We start from the raw sequence: 24,247 nt of genomic DNA, 5'->3' as shown, positions 1-24,247 counted from the left end.
CTGAGATGAATGAAAAGAGTGTTGACCTACGAACAGGTAATGATTGGTTATTTCAAATTATGGGAGCAATTTCTGTCCCTGCTACTACAAAGTACAAGTGTGAGCAGTACTACCCTTACATCCAACAAGAGGGGTCTCTGCCCATCCTTGCCCCTCCTCTGATTGTGCCCCTTCCCCATGGAATAAAGAATCCACAGGAGCAATTGCATGTGGCTCATACAGAGTGCACACCCCCATTCCTCCTTCTTCTAGACCAGACTTTGGATACGTGGGAAACTGAAATTGCCACCCAGACTGTCCTGAACACACTTGCGGAGTCTGTGTGGGCCTCCTTTTTTGAGGTAGACTGTGGTGCTCACGTGTGTACCTCCAGGCCAAAGGGAGACCAAGGGGCAGCTGTTGGTGGGGAGGGGTTGGAAAGGGTGCGACCATGGTTGTTCTAGCACAATGGTTCTCAATTTTTTGTTTTTGCTGTTTTTGTTCTGAGAAATGCTTTACACTCTTAAAAATTACTGAGGACCCCCAAAGGGTGTTTTTATATAGGCTATATCTATTGGTGTTTTCTGTATTCGATTCTGAGATTGTGCACATGAAGATTCTGAGATTTCTCAGAAAATATTTTCTCATTTATTGGCAAGATAGACCAATTATGTGTTAATATAAATAATAAGTTATTGAAAATATATCTTCTGAAATAAAATATTTCCAGAAGCATGACATCATTTACATCTTTTGCAAGTCTCTTTCATATCTGACTTGAGAGAAGACAGCTGAATTGTCATATATGCTCTGCCTTCAGTCTGTCATGATACATTGTTTTTGTTAAAGTAAGTGATCTTTAAAAATCCAGTTTCAAAAATATATGTGGTTGGCAAAGGGAGGAATATTTTAACAGCCTTTTTAGATAATTTTGTATGTTCTTCTTTAATACCACACAAAACCTCAACAAGTGACTATGAATATGTAAATTATACAAACATCACTTATCTCCCAGTCACAAGAGAATATTAGGTATGTCTAAAATAAAAGAGAATGCAGGATGTTACTCAATGGTACTCCCTAAGAGAAACCAAAAAGGAGGAGGAACATTGGCCATAAAAGACTAGGGATGATCACAGGGGACTCTGCCTCTGTGTTGAGTGCCCAGTCAACTTCACCCCGATGACATATAAATATCCTCCTCCTTTTAGCCTACTACGTTGTGAAATATAATTAAATATAATCGTGTGTTAACTCTGCTTAAAACTCTTAAATGGCTAGTCATGGCTTCAATAGAGTTCTCTTAAAAGATAAAGGCCACATTTCTCAGCGTAACATACAAGTTAGACTGTTAGCCTAAATTCTTCCTCCTCCTGCATATCTGTCTCCCAAACTCCCTCCAGCTGCCTCTTCTCCTCCCCTTCCCAACGCCATGTTATTTCTCACCTATGAATTGGCTCGTGCCATCTCTCCTCTATGTGGAGGGAATTCTTAATCAACCTTTAACATTCAAGGGACACGGTCTGCCATGGTTCTTCAAGTTTGTGTTAAGAGTTACTCCTCTGAGCTCCCATCTTATTCAAACTGTCATCTGTCATTAAACTTACTATATACCATCTTGCCTTCTAATTAATTATTAATTTGCCTCTCTTTCAGCCTTGGTTAATGCCTGTACATTAATAAAATATATAAATATTTTGGTAATTCAACATACTGACATATATAATCAAAACCTCTGTATTAAATCCCTGATAAACTGCACATGAACATCTTCTTGCAAAGGGTTTGATCATGGTCCCTTTTAACTGGGTAGGAAGGAAGGAAGTCAGAATAATTGTCATCCAAAAATACCTACTGAGGGACTTCCCTGGTGGCGCAGTGGTTAAGAATCTGCCTGCCAATGCAGGGGACACGGGTTTGAGCCCTGGTCCAGGAAGATCCCACACGCCACGGAGCAACTAAGCCCATGTGCCACAACTACTGAGCCTGCGCTCTAGAGCTCATGAGCCACAGTTACTGAGCCCATGTGCCACAACTACTGGAGCCTGTGTGCCTAGAGCCCCTGCTCCGCAACAAGAGAAGCCACCGCAATGAGAAGCCTGTGCACCGCAACAAAGAGTAGCCCCCGCTCAACGCAACTAGAGAAAGCCCGCACGCAGCAATGAAGACCAATGCAGCCATAAATAAATAAATAAAATTTTTTTAAAAATCTACTGAATACCCTCATGCAAGTCACTCCAGTTGACACCAACAGTGAAAAATATATGAAGCAATCCTTGCACTAAAAAGCCCGGGATCCTGCTGGAGACATCAGATGTGATGTCCTATGGCCCCTGACAGCCTGTGACGTCCTAAAGTAGACATCGACCAAGAAAACAAAAGCTGCAGAATGGCTTTGAGGTCCCAATTGAGGTTGAAAACCTGAATATGGTACAATGGCATACTACTTTATAATTTTATCTAGAATCACTCAACAGTCCAAGTGTCAAAGTATAGAAATTAAGTTCCACATACATCCATAAAAAAGAAAATTCAATTCGCTATATAACTAGTCTGGTCTTACAAAACTAGCTTTATAAGACATCTTACAAAAATTTCTACAGCTATAGGAACACAGTAATACCCTAGTAAAGCAGCAGGTGGAATTTTGGAAAGAATGCAAGAACAACTGTTATTCTTCTTTTTCTCCAATTTGACTGATATGTGATTTAAACCCAGTTTCTCAGCACAACCTATTTCCTCATCTGTAAAATGGGAATTATCTTTGCTTGCTTCTTCAGAACACAGTGGTGGGAACAATTGAGAAAATTACTTAAAGACATGTTTTAAACCTCTCTAATAGTAAGATATTTTCTTGTGCTGATCTTTCTACACAGCAGAAGGCTCTTTGAGTTTACTCCCTTACAAAAATAATTCAATAAGTCATCTTAATACTGGTTTTAAAATGCCTATAAATTCCACTTTCAGGTATATAACCAAGAGAAATTAAAACCACCACATACAAAAAAAAAATGTCCATAAATGATCATACAGCATCACTCATACTAGTCCAACAGTGGAAACAACTCTAATTTCCATCAACTGATGAAGAGATCAACAAAATATGGTATATCCATGCAATGTACTGTCATCCAGCAATAACAAGGAATGAAGTCCTAATACGTGATACAACATGGATGAACCTTGAAAACATTATAAGTTAAAGAAAGCAGCTTAAAGACCACATATTGTATTATTCCACTTATATAAAAGTCTAGAATAGACAAATTCATAGAGACAGAAAGATTAGAGGTTGCCTAGGATTGGGGAGGGAGGGAGGAAAGGAAGAAAAAAGGGAGGGACAGCTAATCAATATGGAATTTCTTTTTGGAGTGATGGAAATATTCTGGAATTAGTTGTGATGGTTACACAACTCTGTTAAAATACTAAATCCATTGAAATATACTCTAAATTTAGAGTGAATTTTATGAGATGTGAATTGTTTCTCAGTAAAGATGTTCTTTAAACACATACAAACCACCCCCTCAAAAGAAAAACTCAGAAAAAGAGTCCTTGTCATTTCAATAATCTGAAGTATGATGCTTTCAGCAATGTACCAAAAAGTATTTTATCTAAGCAGTTTTAGTTGCTACAGATGCATTTGAATTTCACTGCCCATCATCTCAGATGCAGAAACAAGCCTAGAGAACTCAGGTAAATTTTCTCTGTCATTAGGCAACACAGGAAGAAACCATTCCTGCACTACTGAATCTATATTTTCTTAATCCAAACTTCTCTGTCATTCTGAGAATCACTTTCACATTCAATCTCTAATGCTGAGTAGCCTTTAAGATCCACATTTCCCAGGTTTTCTTGCTACCGAGGGCTGATTGTGACAGGGTCAAAGTTTAGTTGCTTTGGTACAAAGGTCAAAACAGTTTAAACCACGTCAATAAAGACAATGTAAAATGTAGACTAAGATGCTAACACTGACAGAACAAGTCCTTGTGAATGGGACTAGAATAATAAGAGTACTTCAAGAATACCAGGTGCTCTTCTAAGTGTTTTCGTTAGAGTAATTCATTTAATCTTCACAACAGCCCTATAAGACAGATATTATTTTATGCCCATCTTTAAGAAGAGGGCATCAAAGCAAAGAGAAGATAAGTGGCTTGTCCAAGGTCATACATCTAGCAAGTGACTAGGCTGAGCTTCAAGTTCAGGCAGTTTGACCCTTGAAATCTGAGCTCTTGATCACCACACTGTATGTCTCTTACATATAGAACAGTATATAGAATAGAGGACAATTTCTGCCCTCAAATAACTCCCATTTACTTGGGGACAGATAATGTATCTAGTAGGATAGAGAAGAGCCAAATTAGGAGTTTAAATGACCAACTTCTTGGCACACCTGGAAAAAAGACATATGAGGACACAGCGAGAAGGTAGCCATCTGCAAGCCAAGGAGAGAGGCCTTAGGAGAATCCAATTCTTCCAACCTTGATTTTGGACTTCCAACCTCCAGAACTGTGAGAAAGTAAATTTCTGTTGTTAAGGTCTGTGGTATTTTGTTACGGCAGCCCTAGCAGACTAATATACAACCCTTCCTCTGTCTTCTCACGGCATGCTATAATTCTTCCATTAGAATCTTCATCATATAATATTACAATGATCTGTTTTATTCTCCACGTCTCCTATTAGAGTGGAACCTACCTCAAATGCAGGGATTTGTCTTTCTTGTTCACCACTGTAGCCCCAGCTCCTCACATAGTAGCTAGCACACTGTAGGCAACTCAATAAATATTATTGAATGAATAAATTACTAAAATAACATTTAAAAAATGACCAACATCTTAACAGCCTTTTTATCCCTTTCAAAAGGCTTATAGATATATGACCTTATTTTACGTTTTTCACGTTTGTTCTACAAGTTCCAAGAGGACTTAAGAATCATTCACTGCCACAGAATAGTTGACGCCTGCAACACTAAACAGCACAATCAGTATCTTCATCTTAACATCGTGTTCCTTGGGAATATGAGCACAACACTACTGAAAATGAGACAAGGGAGTTTCACTCTTGCCTGCATTTCAGTTCTCGGAACTCTGAGCACTCCTCCTGCATTGTCATCCACGTATGGAATTGGGGGCAACTGGCAAAAGTCTTGGGAGTGAGGTACTGTGAGCTTTGGAAGAGTGAGTAAACAGAAGAGCTGAGAAGACAACCAAAGTAAGAAGAGAGTATGCCCAGTAGGTGAATGTTTTAAATATATTTAAACTCTACTTATTTTTGCTTACAATATCTACTATTATAGGTCACTTTAAATCATCAAGCAATTAAATGATCATTTCTTACGTGTCAGCACTACAGTACCATAGGTGAACGTGTACCAAATGGTACAAATAGGAATAAAGTAACTGTGTCATCACAGACTAGCACATAGGGCATAGACACGAACTAATAAATCTATATTAGAATTATATATATGATCCTAGGGGAAGAAAGATGGGTGCGGCTCATTCTGCGATAGTTCAGAGGATGGTGGAGAAGGTAAGAGGTGTTAGGAAAAGCCACAGAAAAGAGGCACCATTTGAGCTGGGCCTTAAAAGAACAGGTAGGCAGGGCTGGGCATGCAGGTCAGAGTGTGACCACAGTGGTGGGAGGCAGGGGCAGTAGGGCTTTCTTGTTGGAAAACACTATTCTCCATTTATTATTAATGGAAAACAGTCCTCAAGAGGCCCAGTGACAGCGTAGCTCCACTCCCTCCAACTTGCTAATTAAAAGACCATCTTGGGACTTCCCTGGTGGCTCAGTGGTTAAGAATCCACCTGCCAATGCAGGGGACACAGGTTCGACCCTGGTCCGACCCTGGTCCAGGAAGATCCCACATGCCATGGAGCAACTAAGCCCGTGAGCCACAACTACTGAGCCCATGTGCCACAACTACTGAAGCCCGTGGGCCACAATTACTGAGCCCGTGAGCCACAACTACTGAGCCTGCGCTCTAGAGCCTGCAAGTCACAACTACTGAGCCCGTGCACCTAGAGCCCGTGTTCCACAACAAGAGAAGCCACTGCAACGAGAAGCCCACACACCGCAATGAAGAGTAGCCCCCGCTCGCCACAACTAGAGAAAGCCTGAGAGCAGCAATGAAGACCCAAAAATAAATAAATTAATAATAATTTTTAAAAAAAGACCAACTTGTGTTCATCTTACAAGTACCTGGACAGGAAGGGAACAGGCAAGCAAGGGCCTAGACACCCAGGGTATTCACAGGTGGAGGGGAGCAAAGATTTTACCTTTTATTTGGTTTAAGTTGTTGGGCTGAAGTACCTGGAAGATTGAATTTGTGTTGAAGTATGGACAAACAAGAGCCTGGGGCTTCAGCAGTCACTGAAATTCCCCTTGGTGGACCTAGGGAGTGATAGCAGGTTCCCATGTTGAGAAAGACCCACAGAAAAGCGGCAAGTCTTATTAAGCTTCCCCAGAAGACAGTTTGAAACAGTCTAATGCATTTCAAAGCCTCTGGAACAGAAGAGAATAAAAATAAAGAGTGCTGTAATTTAAATGTTAATATCTCATCAAGTTTTATGTATGGGGAAAGGTGGGAGGGGTGGGGACAGCAGCTCCATAGTCTCTTTTTCGGAAGCAGATAATGTAGCAATAAACAGCTGGCTGCCCTCAATCAGACATTTTATGCTACCTTTGTGATCCATATTCCCTGCCACATGGTAACATCCAATCAGAAGAGGCAGGCTTGGGGGCTCTTTATTCTGAGGCCAGATCACAGCGTGTGAAGAAACATGGTTGTGTAAGAAAAAGGAGTGCTTCTCTGGTGCCCTGGGCTGCAGGTCTGGGGAGTCTGGGGATGAGGACTTCCAGGCATTTCCTGGCAACATTTGAAGCTGTTGCAATGAAGCTGTTACTCAGGAGAGACCCAGTCCAATAACTAATTCTCAGGCAACTAAAGCAACTCCAGAGGCACAAAGACATGCTTCTCATAGAGCATTTTAAGGAGAATCAATGATGACAGAGCAATTAGAATGCTGTTGTATAGGTAGAAAGTACTAAACCTCCATCAAAGTTTGACCACACTGTATCAGAACCACTTGTAGGATGTCACTCAATTTTCTGGAGTGGAGGTGAAGGAGTTGCTACTACTGTTAGTGCGATGTGTGTACAACGATGCTTTATTAGATGACTAGTGATGTCACTAGACTACTATTTAATCCTTTGTAAGGGTTTATTGTATGCCAGGAGTTCTAAGCATTTTACATGGATGATATCACTGAATCCACACAGGACTGAAACATAAACTATATCACAGGTACTATTACTTACCACATTTTTCTGATGAGGAAACTAATATATAAAGATGTTAAGAACTAATATATAAAGATGTTAAGAATGCCCCAGGTCACACAGCTAATTAACAGAGTCGGAATTTGAACCTAGGCCATCTGGCCTTAGGTCTAAGCTGTTACTACTACTCATCTCTGCTTCCTCGCTCCCAGGCAGGAGAGCAGGGGGACACGTGCCAGGGCATAAGTATAGAAATGTCTATCCTTGTAGCTGCTCTAAATATTTCCAAAAATGTATCTCCTATTTAATTTCTGATGTTAATCTGACTTTGGTAAGGGACAAAATCTTGCATTTCCTAAGCAGAACTAAACCTCAGGGCACATTTACATAATGACTAAGGTTAGACTAATGTGTCAATAACCAATGGAGAATTGTATGTCGGAGAGGCTTTCTCTGGACATTAAATGGCCAGTATTGGTAAAGTAACAGATAACAGGGCTAGAGTTAGCAAAGATACCCTCATTGCTTAATTCACAATATTGTCAGGGGTCATTGGAACATACTCTTAAAATCTTCTGCTCTTTTTTTTTTTTTTTTTGGTGGAGTTTATACTATGCTACAAGACTTCAGATGTGTATTCACAGCAATACTGTATAGGCATAAAGTACTGCATCTTTTTCCAAATGTGAATTATTAAGGTAGGCAATATGAATCTTTTTGACTCTTATGGAGAAATGTCTAATGGTCCAGCCTAAATTACCTTTAGAGCTCTATCAGTCTCCTCAGTTTCTAAGTTCTTATTATACGTATGCTATATATGAATCATGTTGGTGTTTAATCATTTATTGTTTTCACCTATGATGTTATTATTTTGTATGGCCCTGTCTTCCCATCTGAGAGGCCTGGGTGTTCATTACATTTTTTTATTCTCTTTTAGCAAAATTCTGTAGGCAACATCGCTCAATAAATATTTGCTAGGATGATATTACAAATTTTCTTATTTAATCTATCAAGGTAGTCCACTTTATTAGATTTTCTTGTATTGGACACTTCTGGCATTCTCAGAATAATATTTTCTGGAAAAGCTAATAGAAGAAGGGATTTTTTTTCCCAAAATTAAAAAAAATCACCAATAACTCTATATATTTCAGGTAGTTTGGAGCCAGGGGAACAGACTTCATATTTTCATTTTTCTCCTAAATGATAAATCTACTAAGATTCTCTACTTCTTAAGTTAATGTGGTATTTTATATTATTTGTGTTATTTAGGCTTTCAAATTTATGAAACTAAATTTTTAATTTTATATATTTGTGTTTGTCCCTTGTTAATCCAAATTTCAGCAACAGAGACCTGACTGAAATAAAGAGGCGGTTATTGGGATTCGTTAGAACTGCAGCTGGGAGACACAGATTGAAGAAGCACTTGAATTGTGTCCTGCCAGACTACAAAATGGAGGAAGCTTATAAAGGCAAAAGCTTAAAGGCCACTGTTAGTTACATAAGTTGTTTGTCAAAAATTGTAACTGGAGCTGGCAAGAAGTGAGGGTGTTTGTTAAGCAAGGATTAGTTGGGGTCTAAAATGGTTGCATAGTTACAAGGGGAGACCTTGAGACCATAAGGTTGCAGCTGGCGGATACTGTTCTGAATATGGCTGGTGGTGTCCTTTGGTCTGGTACAGCTCAAAAACAGTTCAAGTTCTCAGTGGTACAGGGACATGTCTGAGACCAGATCCTCAGTAGCCACCTGATTCCCTTTTTGTGTTTCTGAACTGTGATTACTCCATATAATTTCAACTTGTCATTACCCTCTATGGATTCAGTGATTTTTTTTTAAATTGATCTTTGCTTCACCAACATTCATAATAACTTTCAGGAATATACTGGGCTGTTTGGGACTAGCTAAATGCACAGATAGTCATCTATTCAGCATCTCCAGAACAGTTAGTAGTGAATGTCAGTAACCTCTCAGAATGGTAAGAGAGACACCTAGCGGAATCCTCACTCCCTGCAGACCATGGAGCAGCAGCTATTAGGGGGTGGAGAACAATTAGCGGCCCTGAGAATCCTGGATGTACATTGTATTGCATTCTTCTTCATGAAACTCTTTCTGCCAGTTTCCATATCCTATGTTTTTACAGAAGTTTTACAATTTTTAACCATATCTACTGGCATCTTTCTGTCAATCAAATCACAGTTCTACAGAGCTGCCCACTCAGTATCCCAAGCACTCATTCTTGAACTCTCTTTCTCTCTCTCTCACACACACACACACACACACACACACACACACACACGTTGTACTAGTCAGCTCAGGTTGCTTTAACAGGATACCACAGACTGGGTGGCTTAAAAAACAGAAATTAGTTTTCTCATAGTTCTGGAGGCTAAATGTCCAAGACCAAGGTGCCAGCATTGTTGGCTTCTGGTGAGAGCTCTGTTTCAGCTTGCAGATGAGGCCTTCTTACTGTGCCCTCAAAAGGTCTTTATCTCTGTGTGCACGTGGGTCTCTGGTGTCTCTTCTTTAAGGACACCAGACTGACCAAGTTAGGGACCCACCCTTATGACTTAATTAAACTTAATTACCGCCTTAAAAATCTCATCTCCAAATACAGTCACATTGGGGGTTAGGGCTTCAACATCTGAATGTTGAAAGGGACATGATTCAGTCCATAACACACATCCATATACACACACAAATCGCCCTGGTGTGCTGTGGTATGAAATCACTATTGGCTACCAGCCATAGCAAAGAGGTCGATGAAGCCCCAGTGCTCAAAGAACACATTTCAATATAATCTCCCTGCTTAAATTATCAAAGATTTCCTTTTGGAACCAGAAAGAGATGTACCCTGAAATGCCTGGATAACACAATGTTGATGAACCACCTTCTTACTTATAAAGATTTCTGAATGTTGCTTTGGCTCATAATTGTATGAAAGCATTATTAAGATAATTTGGGAGCTTTCAGGTATAATTTGTTCCTGCCACAAATTGCCACTTGAGGTCTTAACTTGTATCGTCTGTTCCTTAGGAGTTACTATCATCATAATTACAGTGCCTACATAGATCTGATGCAAAATAAATTGAACTGACTTTCTTTCAGGGGTTTGGGGTTAAAAACAATGCAACTTTACCTTGCTATTGACTAAATAAAAAGCGGATTGAAGGACTAATGCCTTTCAAGACTTCAATTTTCCAGTGTGGAACCATGAAAATATGTGCCCAGAGAATCAACGTCTGAGCATAGCATGAGATAAAGAATTTAAACAGGGAGAAGATAAGTTTTATCAATCTAATATTATAAGCTTTCTGGATGAAAATGCCCTTTTGACATAATAACATCTCCCCAGATGAAATTTCTTCCCAGACAGAAAAAGTGAATGGTATTTCATTAGAAGTGGCATGTCTGACTCAGAGATTTATGTAAACTGCATTGGAAATGAGATGTACCCCTATTTCCAAGATATATTAATTGTGACAAATACAAAGCAGTCATTTATGGCTTTTGACCAGCTAAAAGGAGAGAAAGGAAAACTGTTTGTGGAATATTTGCAAATAACTTCAAAAGCACTTGTGAGATGAGTCATTCAATATTCAGTTTATCAGTGAAAGTCCTGAATTTGATGGTATTTGGCTCACTAAATGTGGTTAACAAAGACATTTTAACATGTTGCTGGAAGTATATTTTTTCTCTGACTCAGTTAATCTTTTTGAGTTAACTCATGACTTAATTATAAAACATAAACAAGACCATCTCTACAGGTAAATTATTTTGTAAACTATGTATGCATAAACAAAATTCCACAACCCTTACTGCTATGATCCATCCATCTATTCATTTACTTATCTCTCATATAACTCTGAGTATTTTGATGCCCAGAGAAATAATTTTCTCCCATCAGATCATTATACTTGAAGCATAGACACAATGGATGGTTAGCAAGAGAGAAACTAAAAAGATAAGCAAAGGCAAGATTTATAAGATGTTCTAAGCTGTTTAGGCTTCATCCCAATGGTGCTGGGAAGCCACTGAAATACATTAATCAAAAGGGAGATACAATTGGAATTACATTTATGAAAATATCACCCTGGCTGCTCTGTAGAGGACTGGAAGAGAGCAAGAGTGGAATGGCAGACCAAACAGGTCTATTGTCATGTGATAGTAGCTGGGACAAGTATGACAGTAGATATGAAGAGAATTTGACAGAAATGGGAAGTAGAATCCAGAGGACTTGGTAGTGGGTTAAATGCGTGAGATGACTCAGAGGAGTCAAAAGTAGAATTAAAATGAATAAGCTTAAATGGGAAAAAATGCACTTCCCCCACTGTAGCAGGAAAAAAGTAGGAAAAATCAGTTATTTATTTTGTAGTTTTGGTACAAAATCATGATGAGTCTCTTGGTTACTTCAGTTACGTTTGGCTGATGGAGGTGAGGTCTTCTCTGAGGGGAGACAGGAGGGAGAGGCGCTGGTGGTTTAGGATGGAGAATCAAGGAGGTTCCAATCACAGAAAACTAGAAAGATCGCTGGCTGGCCCCAAGGGTCCAACTGAGGTTAAAGATAAGACTAAACCACTCAATCAAAATAAAATAGTTTACAGAGGTAAAAAGTAAAATAAGTACGGCAAATACATGTGATGTGAATGCAAAGAAAAAGGAAGCAAGGGAGAGTGTATTAATATCAGATGAAATAGAATTATATTAAAAATTCAAATATGAGAAAGAGGGCTGTTTTAAATTTTCAAATAAAAGTTACAGGGCTTCCCTGGTGGCTCAGTCGTTGAGAATCTGCCTGCTAATGCAGGGGACACGGGTTCAAGGCCTGGTCTGGGAAAGTCCCACATGCCGCGGAGCAACTAGGCCCGTGAGCCACAACTACTGAGCCTGCGCGTCTGGAGCCTGTGCTCCGCAATGAGAGGCCGTGATAGTGAGAGGCCCGCGCACCGTGATGAAGAGTAGCCCCCGCTTGCCACAACTAGAGAAAGCCCTAGCACAGAAACGAAGACCCAACACAGCCAAAAGTAAATTAATTAATTAATTAAATTAAAAAGTAACTGTACCATTTTTTTTAAAAGTTACACTATTCATAATCTAAAAATATGAAATGCTTTTATATATTTCCCCAACACGCTGCTAGAAGTAGCTTTCATGTGATTATTCCAGCCAGCAAAATCGCAAGTACCCACTAATCTTGTAACTATCATTCCTGTTAATTTATACATGTTGACTCAAAGAGATAAGTTGTGTTCACATGAATCAAATATTTTTAGAGTGTTTACACAATCAGAGCATAAAGTTTTTAAAAGTATAAATTACCAAGCCGTATGTGAGAACTCTGAGACACCATAGAAGAAAAGTTAATAAAACATAGGAGTTCACAGCAATTAGCAAGAGACTACAATGCTAGAATGAAACTCTACCATGATGGCTATCAACTGAGAACAATGAAGAGAATAACTTGAAAAAATAATAGGGATACTATTTGACAACTTGCTATGCGCAAGACTGTAAGAGTTTACATGTTTAACTCACTGAATCTGCACAAAGTTTTTCTAAGGAGCTACTATTGTTATCAACACTCAACAGGTAAGGCAAATGAAGCTCAGACCAGTTACACAGCTCACCAAGGAAAGACCTAAAACATAGCTGAGTTGAAATTTGAATCCAGGCAGTCTGTTTTCAGAGCCAGGATCCTAAACCGTTGTATGGTACTGGATTCACTCACAGTAAGATGTCACAGACCCAAGTAAGTATTAATGCAGGTATTTGCATTGAATCAAATGAGGATACTACTGGCCTCATAAAATAAGTGGGGAAGTCTTCTATCCTCTTCTATTTTCCACTGTTAACTCCTCTTTAAAGGTTTAGTAAGATTCTCCAGCAAAATCATGTGGGCATGGAGATTTCTTTTTTAGGAGTTTTTAAATTACAAACTCAGTTTCATTAGTGGTTCTAAAATACTCCAGTTACTGATTTCATCTTGATTTTCAGTAGTTTATAAGTTTTGAGGAATTGTTCTATTTTAAGTTGTTGAATTTATGAATATAAATTTGTTTTTAGTATTCCTTCATTATCGCTTTAATGGCAGTAAAATTTGTACTGATATCTCTAGTCCACTCCTGATATTGATGATTTTTGTCTTCTCTTTTTATGTCTGCTGCTCTTGCTTGAGTTGTATCAAATTTACCAGTCTTTTTTTTTAATAAGTGGTTTTTAGCTTCAGCTATTTTCTCTATGGTCTTCCTGTTTTCAATTTTATTGATTTATACTCTTATTGTCTTACTTCCCTACTGCTTGCTTTAGGTTTATTTCATTCTTCCTTTTCTAGTTTCTTAAGGCGGAAACTCAGATTACTGATTTGAGACTTTTCCTCTTTTCTAACGCAAATATTTAGTGCTATAAATTTCCCTCTCAGCACAGCTTCAGCTGCATGCCACAAACTTGATAGGTTATATTTTATTTTCATTTAATTCTATTCAATATGTATTTTTAAAATCCTTTAAGACTCTCTCTTTGACTCATGGATTGTTTAAAGAGTGATATTTAATTTCCAAATGTTTTAAGATATTCCTGTCTTTCTGTTACTGATTTCTAGTTTTATTCCATTTCGGTCAGAGAACATACTCTGTATGGTAAAAGTTTCACCTGCCATCACTTAGAATGAAGATAATACATCTCATGAATTTGTAGCTCCAGAGAAAAAGGGCTGGAACACAAAATAATAATAGAATATGTTGTTTAATATTAGCTGCATTGACAAAGACCTTTAAAAGAGAGATAAGCTTAGAAAATAATTTGCTGTTTTACAAGCGAAAATAAAGAGAGACAAGGAAAGTTCAGAAACTTTCTCATCCTTAAGGGGTAAAAGATAAAACTGAATAGGAATATGAGCAACAAAGTATGATTACTATTCAGCCTTGAGGCAAGAATCAAATCAACATTGTGGCCAGCATATCTGTCGTTAAAAACTCTAAATGGATTAAGCTGTCAAAGAGGAAGGAAGCAATTAAGGTTTTGGCTCAGTAAACCCTTTCAACTGGAGAAAATAGCCACATAGCCGTGACAAAAATCACAAATCTTTTCCCCATAAATCCAAATACAGCAGAATTTTTTTGGAACATAGCACCAAAAATAGTCGCTATCTACTGAAAGCAGTTAACCCTGCCTCTTAGATTGCAGCTGTTTGCCATTTGGGGTAGTTTGTGCATGGTACTTGTACAGATGATTTGGCAACTGTTTTTTGTTTTTTCTGCTTCTTACATTTTCCAATGGATGGTGCCAAAACTTTCAGTCTCATAGCTTCTCCCCACATTCAGTGTCCTACAGGAGGCTCCAAGGTAATCAAAGAGAACATGAAATAAAGGACAGTGAATGGAAAAGACTGAAGAAATTTGTGTTTATAATATAAATACAAAAGAGGTGCTGTTTCAGATATAGGGGAGGAGACAGCATAAGGCTCTACCTGGAGATAGGTTTTATCTCCCCATGAGAGGAGAGAAATGATTAGAAAGTGGGCCTTTGTGTAAAAAGACTTGAAGTCTTTCCACAGATGTTTTGGATGAGGATGGGAGAAGCTAGCCTGAGTCAGGAGAAGGAAAATTACAGAGTGATGAATGGGAGAGGAAGAGATGGAAAAGCAAAACCAAAACCAAAGGAAGGGAAAGGACACAGTATCATACTGTCCTCATGTTTGCATTTTCTCCGTTCAACAGCCCCATCACCTGTGCACAGCCCAACATCCAACAATCCTGGACAATTGTAGGATGTGCAAGTTAAGTTAAATCCTCACCTTTTATGACACAATAGAAAACATGGAAAAAATAATAAATCAAGAAATAATAGTATAGGTGCATTACTTAATAAATGGAGACAACTGGAAATTTTAAAATTGAATCCATAAAAAGGTATTTCTGCGGAGACTAGAAGTGGAGACGATGTATGTGTATGTGTAGGGGTGTTCTATTTCTTTCTATCATAACCCTTTAAAAAAGTTTTTATCATGTATTTATTTTACTTTGATAAAAATAACAAAACAGGGCTTCCCTGGTGGCGCAGTGGTTGAGAGTCCACCTGCCGATGCAGGGGACACAGGTTCGTGCCCCGGTCCGGGAAGATCCCACATGCCGCGGACCGGTTGGGCCCGTGAGCCATGGCTGCTGGGCCTGCGCGTCCGGAGCCTCTGCTCCGCAACAGGAGAGGCCACAATAGTGAGAGGCCCGCATACCGCAAAAAAAACGAAGTTAAAAATACGAATGAAAATATAAACTAACAAACATCTGAGCACTATGACACAGCTTCCAAACTGTGTTTTCTAGGAACTAGGAGAAGCTCGCTAATTTTGTTCAGGAAGATTAGGGCAACTTATTACATAATGAGAAAATAAAAGAATATTATGAACTTAATAGTGAATTCTAGCATTAGTAACCTCAGGGTCTCATGTTTTGAAAAGCTTGTATGACAGTTTTGATTACTTCTCTAGGTCATGGACTCATTTGCACTTATTAAAACAAGAAGATAAATGATTGCTGGAATAGGGAAGCATGGATCGTTAGAGATTGCCAAGAAAAACACAACTGCTAATGTAGGAGAGAAAGTAGTATTAAAGAGAGAAAGAATATGCTGTACAAATGACTATGAAAAATGACATTTAAGAAATGATTGCTCTTAGAAAAAACATTTTATTGTTTTCGCCAGTTACACTTGTCTTTTTCCCACAAATATGTAGCCAATGGTTTAATAACAATGACTTATGGTCACTGATAACTCTGTATTTATATTATGAACCATTAGTTTCCTGTGAAGCAGTAACACATTACCACAAACTGGGTGGCTTAAAACAACAAAAATTTATTCTCTCACAGTTCTGTAGGCTTATTGTCCAAAATCAAGGTGTCAAGAGGGTCGTGCTCTCTCTGGAGGCTCTAGGGAAGAATCTGTTCACACTTGCCTGTTCCAGCTTCTGGTGGCTGCCAGTATTCTTTGGCTTGTGTCTGCATCACTCTCATCTCTGTCTCCGTGGTTACAATGCCTTCTCTTCTGGGTGAATGTCAAATCTCTCCCTGCCTTCCTCTTACAAGGATATGGGAAGCATCAATTCAGGATATATATGATGGCATTTAAGGCCCATCTGGATAATCGAGGATAATCTCTCCATCTCAAGATCCTTAATTTACTCACATTTGCAGAAAAACCCTCTTCCAAATAAGGTAACATTTATAGGTTCCAGGAATTAGGACCATCATCCAGCCCACCAACAAGTAGTTAAATGAAATATTCAGAGTGATACATTTGCTGGGTTATATTGAAAATCCAACTTTATCCCAATGCCAATGAACTATGAGTAGCTGTTTCTTCAGAATTTCATCTCCTAATGCATACATGAAAGGATTGAGCTTTATTTATTTTGATGGCAGAAATAAAGGCAGTATTTGCTGTAACAACTCATACTACCATTTCCTTCACACCAAATATTGACTAAGAGACTTGTGCCCTGAATTTAATGTCCACATCATTTGTTGCTCTGGCTACTTTCCAAACTGCTGAACAAATTGAACATATGCAGAAACAGACAATCTTATTTGGGGCTGCTTATGAAGCTATTCCTGATGTACAAGGAACTCCTTATATTTTAGGCAGTTGTGGGCATTTTGATCCTCTTCAATACATAAATATTTATAATTTAGATGAAATTCACACGAAAATACGTTTGGGAGAGAACTGAAAAGTGTTCTCCTGATGCAAGGAGATCAAGAATTAATTGTATATACAACCTAGAACCAAGGGTCAAAGAAAACATATTTGCAAATACTAAACTTTGAGAAAACAGAGGTACGTTATTAGGGATGCTGTTATGGTGAATAATACATAATACTGATTTTCCTACATATTTCTAATAATTTTTACATACGAAAAACATCACATACAACATTGTAGAAAATACAGAAAATAATAAAGAGAATATACTGTTTAATTGCCTGTTATCTCACCACATAATAAGTACTTTAAACATTTTACCATTTTTGTGCATACAATATTTAAATAGCATTGGGCTCATGCTATGAACACTTTTGTTCTCTAACAAGTTTGTATCATGTGACAATCTGTGCTGAGAATTTCTTCATAACACTAACTGTACAGCATGTTTCAGCATGTTTCATGTTTGGATATGCAAAAATTAAGTCTCCCCTTTTATTGTACATTTTGAAAATTTGAAATTTGTTTTGCTATTCAGAAATGCTCTTCAGTGATCATCCTTGCATGTCAATCCCTGTGCCTGTTTATTATTTCCTAGATTAAAAGGTCAAAGTACTAGGCCAAAAACTAGGAATGCTTTTGTATTAATTGCCAAACTATTTTCTAGAAAGATTGTACCCATTAACACTCTCACATGCAGTTAGTGGCAACATTTTATAGCAAGAAGGTAAAGCTTGATATTATTTTTATTATTAATTTTAGAAGTGAAATGATATCTTAATTTACATTTATTTACTTACTAGTGAAGTTGAGCATTTGTTTCTTGGCCACTGATATTTCATTATTTTATTAATTTTATTTGTATGATTTGATTTGACATAGCTTTCTTTTAAGTTGTTCAGCTATTTCTTATATGTTTGTATCAGCTGAATAGGAGACAGAGTATCTTCCACTTTACTAGATAATGCCAAACTGTTTTGTTTTCTAAAAAGTTTCATATTCTCACCCCAACTTGATATTTTCAGACTTTTAAAGTTTACTAATTTGGTGGGTATTGTGGTTTCTAATTATAATTTTGATTTGCATTTTTGTGATGATTAACGAAGTCAACAATTTATTTATTATGATGGGCTTTGTGAAGCTTTTTCTATTGGATTGGCTTTCTTTTTCTCATTTTTTATATTTATATTTTTTGGATTTAAGTGTTATTCATCCTGTGGGTAATTATGTATTTTTAAAAGATACCTGCTTATTGCTGGTATGTGGAAATACAATTGATTTTTTTTTTGGGGGGGGGTACGCGGGCCTCTCACTGTTGTGGCCTCTCCCGTTGCGGAGCACTGGCTCCGGACGCGCAGGCTCAGTGGCCACGACTCACGGGCCCAGCCGCTCCGTGGCATGTGGGATCCTCCCGGACCGGGGCACAAACCCGCGTCCCCTGCATCGGCAGGCTGACTCCCAACCACCGCGCCACCAGGGAAGCCCTACAATTGATTTTTTTACACTTAGTTTATATCTATTAATTTTGTCAAAGTCCCTTATTAATTCAAATAATGCTTCTGATATTTTGAATTTTCTACATACACAAGAGTAACTTTAATTCTTCTCTCCAATCTTTCAATCTCTCAACTATTCATTCTTTCTTTCTTTCTTTGGCCAGGCAACACTGGTTAGGACATCCAGTTCAATGAAGAGAAGTGGCATTAGTGGGTACCCTTGACTATTTTTAGCATCTAAGGGAAAGTCTTAACTGTTTCATCCTTAATAATGATGTTCTCTTAAAGTTCTTTGTGCTACACTCTGCATACATTTTTTCAGATTTAAATTTTAGTTCACTAATTCCCTCTTCCATTGTGTCTACTGATACTTAGCCCCTGCTTTGAGTTTCTAAATTCAAATATTATATTTTTTATTTCTAAAAGCCTCACTGGTTGTGTTCACTAAAATCTTCTTGGTTACTTTTAAATGATCTCTTTTCCTTACATATATTCTTGGTTCTGGTTGTGTTTTTTTTCCTTTAAATGTACTAAATATACTAATTTTTTATCCTGTATGTGATAGACCTAGTACCAGAGTCTCTGTGGATGAATCGGTATTTATTGTTTCCAATGAGTCTTATTCATGGTGACTTATTTTCTCATTTATTTTGAGATATTTGATTATAATCTCATTTTCCTCTGGGAAACTTTTGTCTGTGGAATTCTTTGATGCCTAAATTTAAAGCTTTCCTCCAGATAAGGTATACATCTGCTTTTATCAGATGTCTTCAGCACTACCAGTGAGATTTAAATTTAAACTACATTTTCAGGCTTGCTTCTTCAGTCTTTCTTCGGGCTAAGATAATTGTATGAGTTTTGTTCCCACCCATGTGACAATTGCCTTGAGATTATAAAGAATCAGAAGATATATGTATATGTATAACTGAATCACAGAGCTGTACACCTGAAACTAACACAACATTGTAAATCAACTATACTCCAACATAAAATAAAAATTAAATTAAAAAAAAATTAAATTAAGTTAAAAATTAAAAAAAAAAAAGAATCAGGAGAGACTTTTTCACCTTCTTCCAGAAACAAAGTTGAGGAGGACAAATTGTCTTATATGTTTTTCTTTTTGGAATTTTCCCCCTTGAGGTTTCATCTCTTGAACTCCTGGCTTTATAAGTTTGTTATCATTATTACAGTCATCACACAGCAGAGTTCTATCAGAGTTCTCGTTAATCAAAATAAGGTTGCCTTCAGCAAAGTTCGTTTTTCACATTCCCCTCCAGTGAGTTCAATAAAACTACTCACATGCAGTCTCCCAAACAATGCATTTTCTATAAAGGACTGATTATTTGGTCTAATTATTTTTAGAATTCTAAAATTAAATGTGCATACATACACATTTTTCTATTCTAATTCTCCAGGCAGAATAAAATCATTCATGAGAGTATGAATCATCATGTAAGGAAGATTACAATTATCTTCTTGTCTTAAAAGGCATTCAAGAGCCAATTGATGACACTAATTAATATTGCTAAATTGTATAAATAATTATTTGTAATTATTATACTTTAAAAACTTAGAAAAACTGTATTCTTTCATATTAGATATGCTACTAGATTGCATAATCTTCTCTAATAATTTGTATCTTCAACTACTGAGCCTCAACATTTCCAAAATTTATAAAATGCCTTTAAAAGGAGTACCAACAGATGAACTCAGTTCTCAGCATTAAAAACAAGATAAAGCTCCATAATAAATGGATGAATAAATAACCTTATATTAAATTTCTCTAATGATTGTCATCCAATATTAAGCCTACTAATGTTCAATTGAAGTGGGAAACAAATGGATCCTGATATAGATATAGATATTCTCTTAATATACCCTATGTTTCCTGTTACCTCAAAGTCAGTCAGGAAAATCATCACACTTGGTTGCCAACCAAATTATTTTGGTACACATTGAAAACTAACATACTGTCATTCTACAGACAGAAACATACATCAGATTTTTCATGTTACAATACATATTTAAATTAATATTTTTCTTTAACTTACAATAAATGTTATTCAATAAAATATGAGGGATCCAACATCACATCTTTGTTAGTATAACCCATACTTAAATGATGCTTTCTCATCCTTAACAACCATACAAGCAGGATAGTCCAACTGATGAGACATAATTCAAATATGATAAAAACATGTCATCCTCTCACATAATTAATATTGCTAGATGGCTTTTTCTTCAGATCTTAGTAGATATGACAATGATATGCTTCACATATTCCAGAGGGTAATTAAACTGCCACATGTCCAAATCAAATTTAGGACAAAACTGATTCAAAGTGTTGATTTCCAACAAAAATGACTGATTGGCTTAATGCACTGAAAGCACTGTAATATTCAGAAAGGCAAGTTTTACAGGAAAAGGAAGGTGGATTTTTTTCCTATTGCCACTGTACCACATTATCCCAAACCTCATGGCTTAAAACAACACAAAATTACTATCCTACATTTTTGGAGTTCAGAAATCTGATATAGGTCTTATGAAGCTAAAATCAAATTGTTTTATTTTCCATCTGCACAGTGCCTACCCCAGTTCATAGACCCTAAAAGGAGATGACTAAATGATTGAACAAATGAACTATAAACCTGGAGGATACTGTGAATCATGGGAAAACCAAGAATCAAAGGTTCTGACGCCATCCCTCTTGGCTAAAAAGCAGGCTGTTCTAGAAAATAAAAACCAGAGTATGAACCATTTGAAATAGGAACTGCAAGACGTGAGTTGAGTGGTTTCTCACACACGTTCTCAGAAGCATTCCTGAGCCAGTCATAAGGCAGCTTCACCTACCAGGAAGCTAAAGAGCATAAGGTTAATCACAAAATATCACAGAATGTGCTTTCACACTAGTCAAGCTTAGTAATTGTCCCTGTGTGAATCCAGCCTCTTTGCTTGAGGCACATCTTGTTTCTTTCTAGAATATCAAGATTGCCAAGGGCACACAGGACCCTCAATGAACGATGTAGTTTTCTCTTACATATGGAAACTCCCAAGCATTTCCAGACAGCTGGTGTTTTCCGCTAGAAAGTTTTACATCTCATTTTGAAGCACAGCTTTCTTGCCATGAAAATATTAAAGCATAAGGAAGGCATCTGGAGGGATTAATAGACCAAACCATTGACAGCTAATCAGTTAATATACACCAAATGACCCAGGACCCCATATAGAAATGGCACCATGGTGTCATGATTAAATTTGAAAATGATTTCTGTCTGCAAATGTTTTATTGGAAATAAAGGAGGACGATTCACTGTAGCAGAGGCTACAAAGAAATTTGTATGGGAAGTTGAAATCTTGATATAGCCTGATGATTTGTCAAGTTTCTTCAAGAAGAAACCTACAATATTGTCTCTTTAGATGGGAGAGAATATCTATGCACTTATGCTATGCACTCAGCAAGAGAACTGGTTTATTTTCTTAGCAGAAGTTTTTAAAATCACACTTGATTTACTGTAGTCCCAAGCAGCCTCTGGGTCAAAGTAAGTGTGATTTTACTGGATTTTTTTTCTCTTTAGGGAAGACAGGGTTAATAGAGTTACAATGAAATTTTAGTGAACTCTCATTACATGATGCTTGGCAATAACAATAATCATCACTTTGTATCTTCTTGGAAACATTTAAAAAGTTTTACAGTAATAGGCCCCTAAAAATTAATAGAGTATATCAGGGCATATAGATAAATCATTTTACTAACAGATGCTCCAAATTTTAGGATCAGCTTGAATACTAGATTTTTTAAAACACACATTACACATGGATGTCAATGTGGTATAGAAGAAAGAACGTGGTCTTTGCAAACAAATGGGCTTTGACCAAACTTCAGTATTATTGCTATCCAGCTAGATGAGCTTTGGGTAAGTATTTTGAGATGTCTAGTTTCTAATTTCATTGTTTGTAAAAGGGGAATATTTATACCTGCCTTGTAAAAATGTTTTGAGAATTAAAAGATATAATATATGAAAGTATTGGGGTTGGCCAAAAAGTTTGTAAGATACTACAAAAACCTGGACGAACTTTTTGGCCAACCCAATACTAAACACAGTAACTGGTCATAGTAGGTCCATTTTACAGGTTAGTTCCCTCTCACTTGGACAGCAGCAAACACACCATCCTATGGCAGCATCTTCTGACTACACCCCTCCCAAAAGTCTACTTGCTGCTCCTCATCCTAAGACCTTAATATGAATATGGGGGCTTCCCTACTGGCGCAGTAATTAAGAATCCGCCTGCCAATGCAGGGACACGGGTTCGAGCCTTGGTGCAGGAAGATCCCACATGCTGTGGAGCAACTATGCCCGTGTGCCACAGCTACTGAGCCTGCGCTCTAGAGCCCGCGAGCTGCAACTACTGAAGCTCATGCACCTAGAGCCCGTGCTCTGCAACGAGAAGCCACCGCAATGAGAAGCCCGCGCACCACAATGAAGAGTAGCCCCTCCTCACTGCAACTAGAGAAAGCCCGTGTGCATCAACGAAGACCCAGCACAGCCAAAAACAATAAAATAAATTTATATATTAAAAAAATATGAATATGAACATGAGTGTCTTCTATCACCGGTAGGTCATTCATTTTATCTGCATATCATCTACCTCTCAATTGAAAGTAACAATTAAGGGACACACACTGGACCAGGCAGCCCAAGATGACAGGGGAGAACTAGAAAGGAAAAACACAGAAAGGGATGAAAGGCCAGCTATATCAAGGTCAGAGCTGCTCCTAAACAGAAGTCTTCCTGACGCTATCCCACCAGTGAGTGAACCTTGCAGTTACCATTCCCGGGCAAAGGGAGTTTCTTCTTCAAAAATTTTATTCCTGAAATACATAGCTATGTTTTATGTTTTCTATGGGGCCACTGCCTCATGATGTACTGAATGATTCAGCACACCCACAGGGTCCTCTTAATTCTTCCCACCTTTCCCCCCAATTCTGAATTTCAGAAGACTGCTTGACTCATTTTTATAACAAATTGAAATAGCACTGTATTTTAGCACACTCCAAATCAAATCACATTTTGATTAACTGTTATTGCTGTTTTCCCCCAAACCACTCCTGGAAACCTTTAAACTTACGTCTCACCCGATCTCCTTGCTGGCTGCTTCATGAAGAAGGCTGAGGGCACCTAAAGTGATTCCTTCATGTTCCCTCCATATTTCCTGATCTAGATGGATCCTCTCTACTACAACTCTTCATATTTTAGGGAAGGAAGTTGACTTATTTATGTTTCCTTTGAATCCCAGTCTTTATTGTTTATACTATGTGATAGCCTCACAACTAATCTAATTAATATTAATATTTTATTAATATTAAATATATTAATATTTAAGAGAATCTTTCTCATTGGGTAAATCAGAACATGTCACCCCTCTCTTTAAAACATTTCAATAGCTTTTTATGGTCTAAGGACCAGTCCCCAATCCTCATGACTGCATGTGGAATCACCACACACACGTTCCATCTGCTTCCTCCAACATCAATATCTGCTCCGAGTTCTTCCCTTTCCATGTTATCAGATGACTTGCCAGAACCTAACCATTCTATAGGCTTCCACACCTCCAGGCTTTGGCTCATGAGCTTTTCCTTTCAGCTTTATATATCTCCACACCTCTTCTCCAACAATCACTTCTCAAGGCTTAGTTCACAATTACCTCTTTCAGATATTTCCCCTCATTTCCCAAGCTAGAATTAATTCTCTGTACATTTTTTGCTTTTTTCTCAATTATAAGATTTATCACATTCTGTTATG

Source organism: Tursiops truncatus, chromosome 6 (genome assembly GCF_011762595.2).
Source record: "Tursiops truncatus isolate mTurTru1 chromosome 6, mTurTru1.mat.Y, whole genome shotgun sequence".
NCBI classification, from domain to species: Eukaryota; Metazoa; Chordata; class Mammalia; order Artiodactyla; family Delphinidae; genus Tursiops; species Tursiops truncatus.
The sequence above is the reverse complement of the archived record's forward strand: the minus strand, read 5'-3'. Positions refer to the sequence as shown.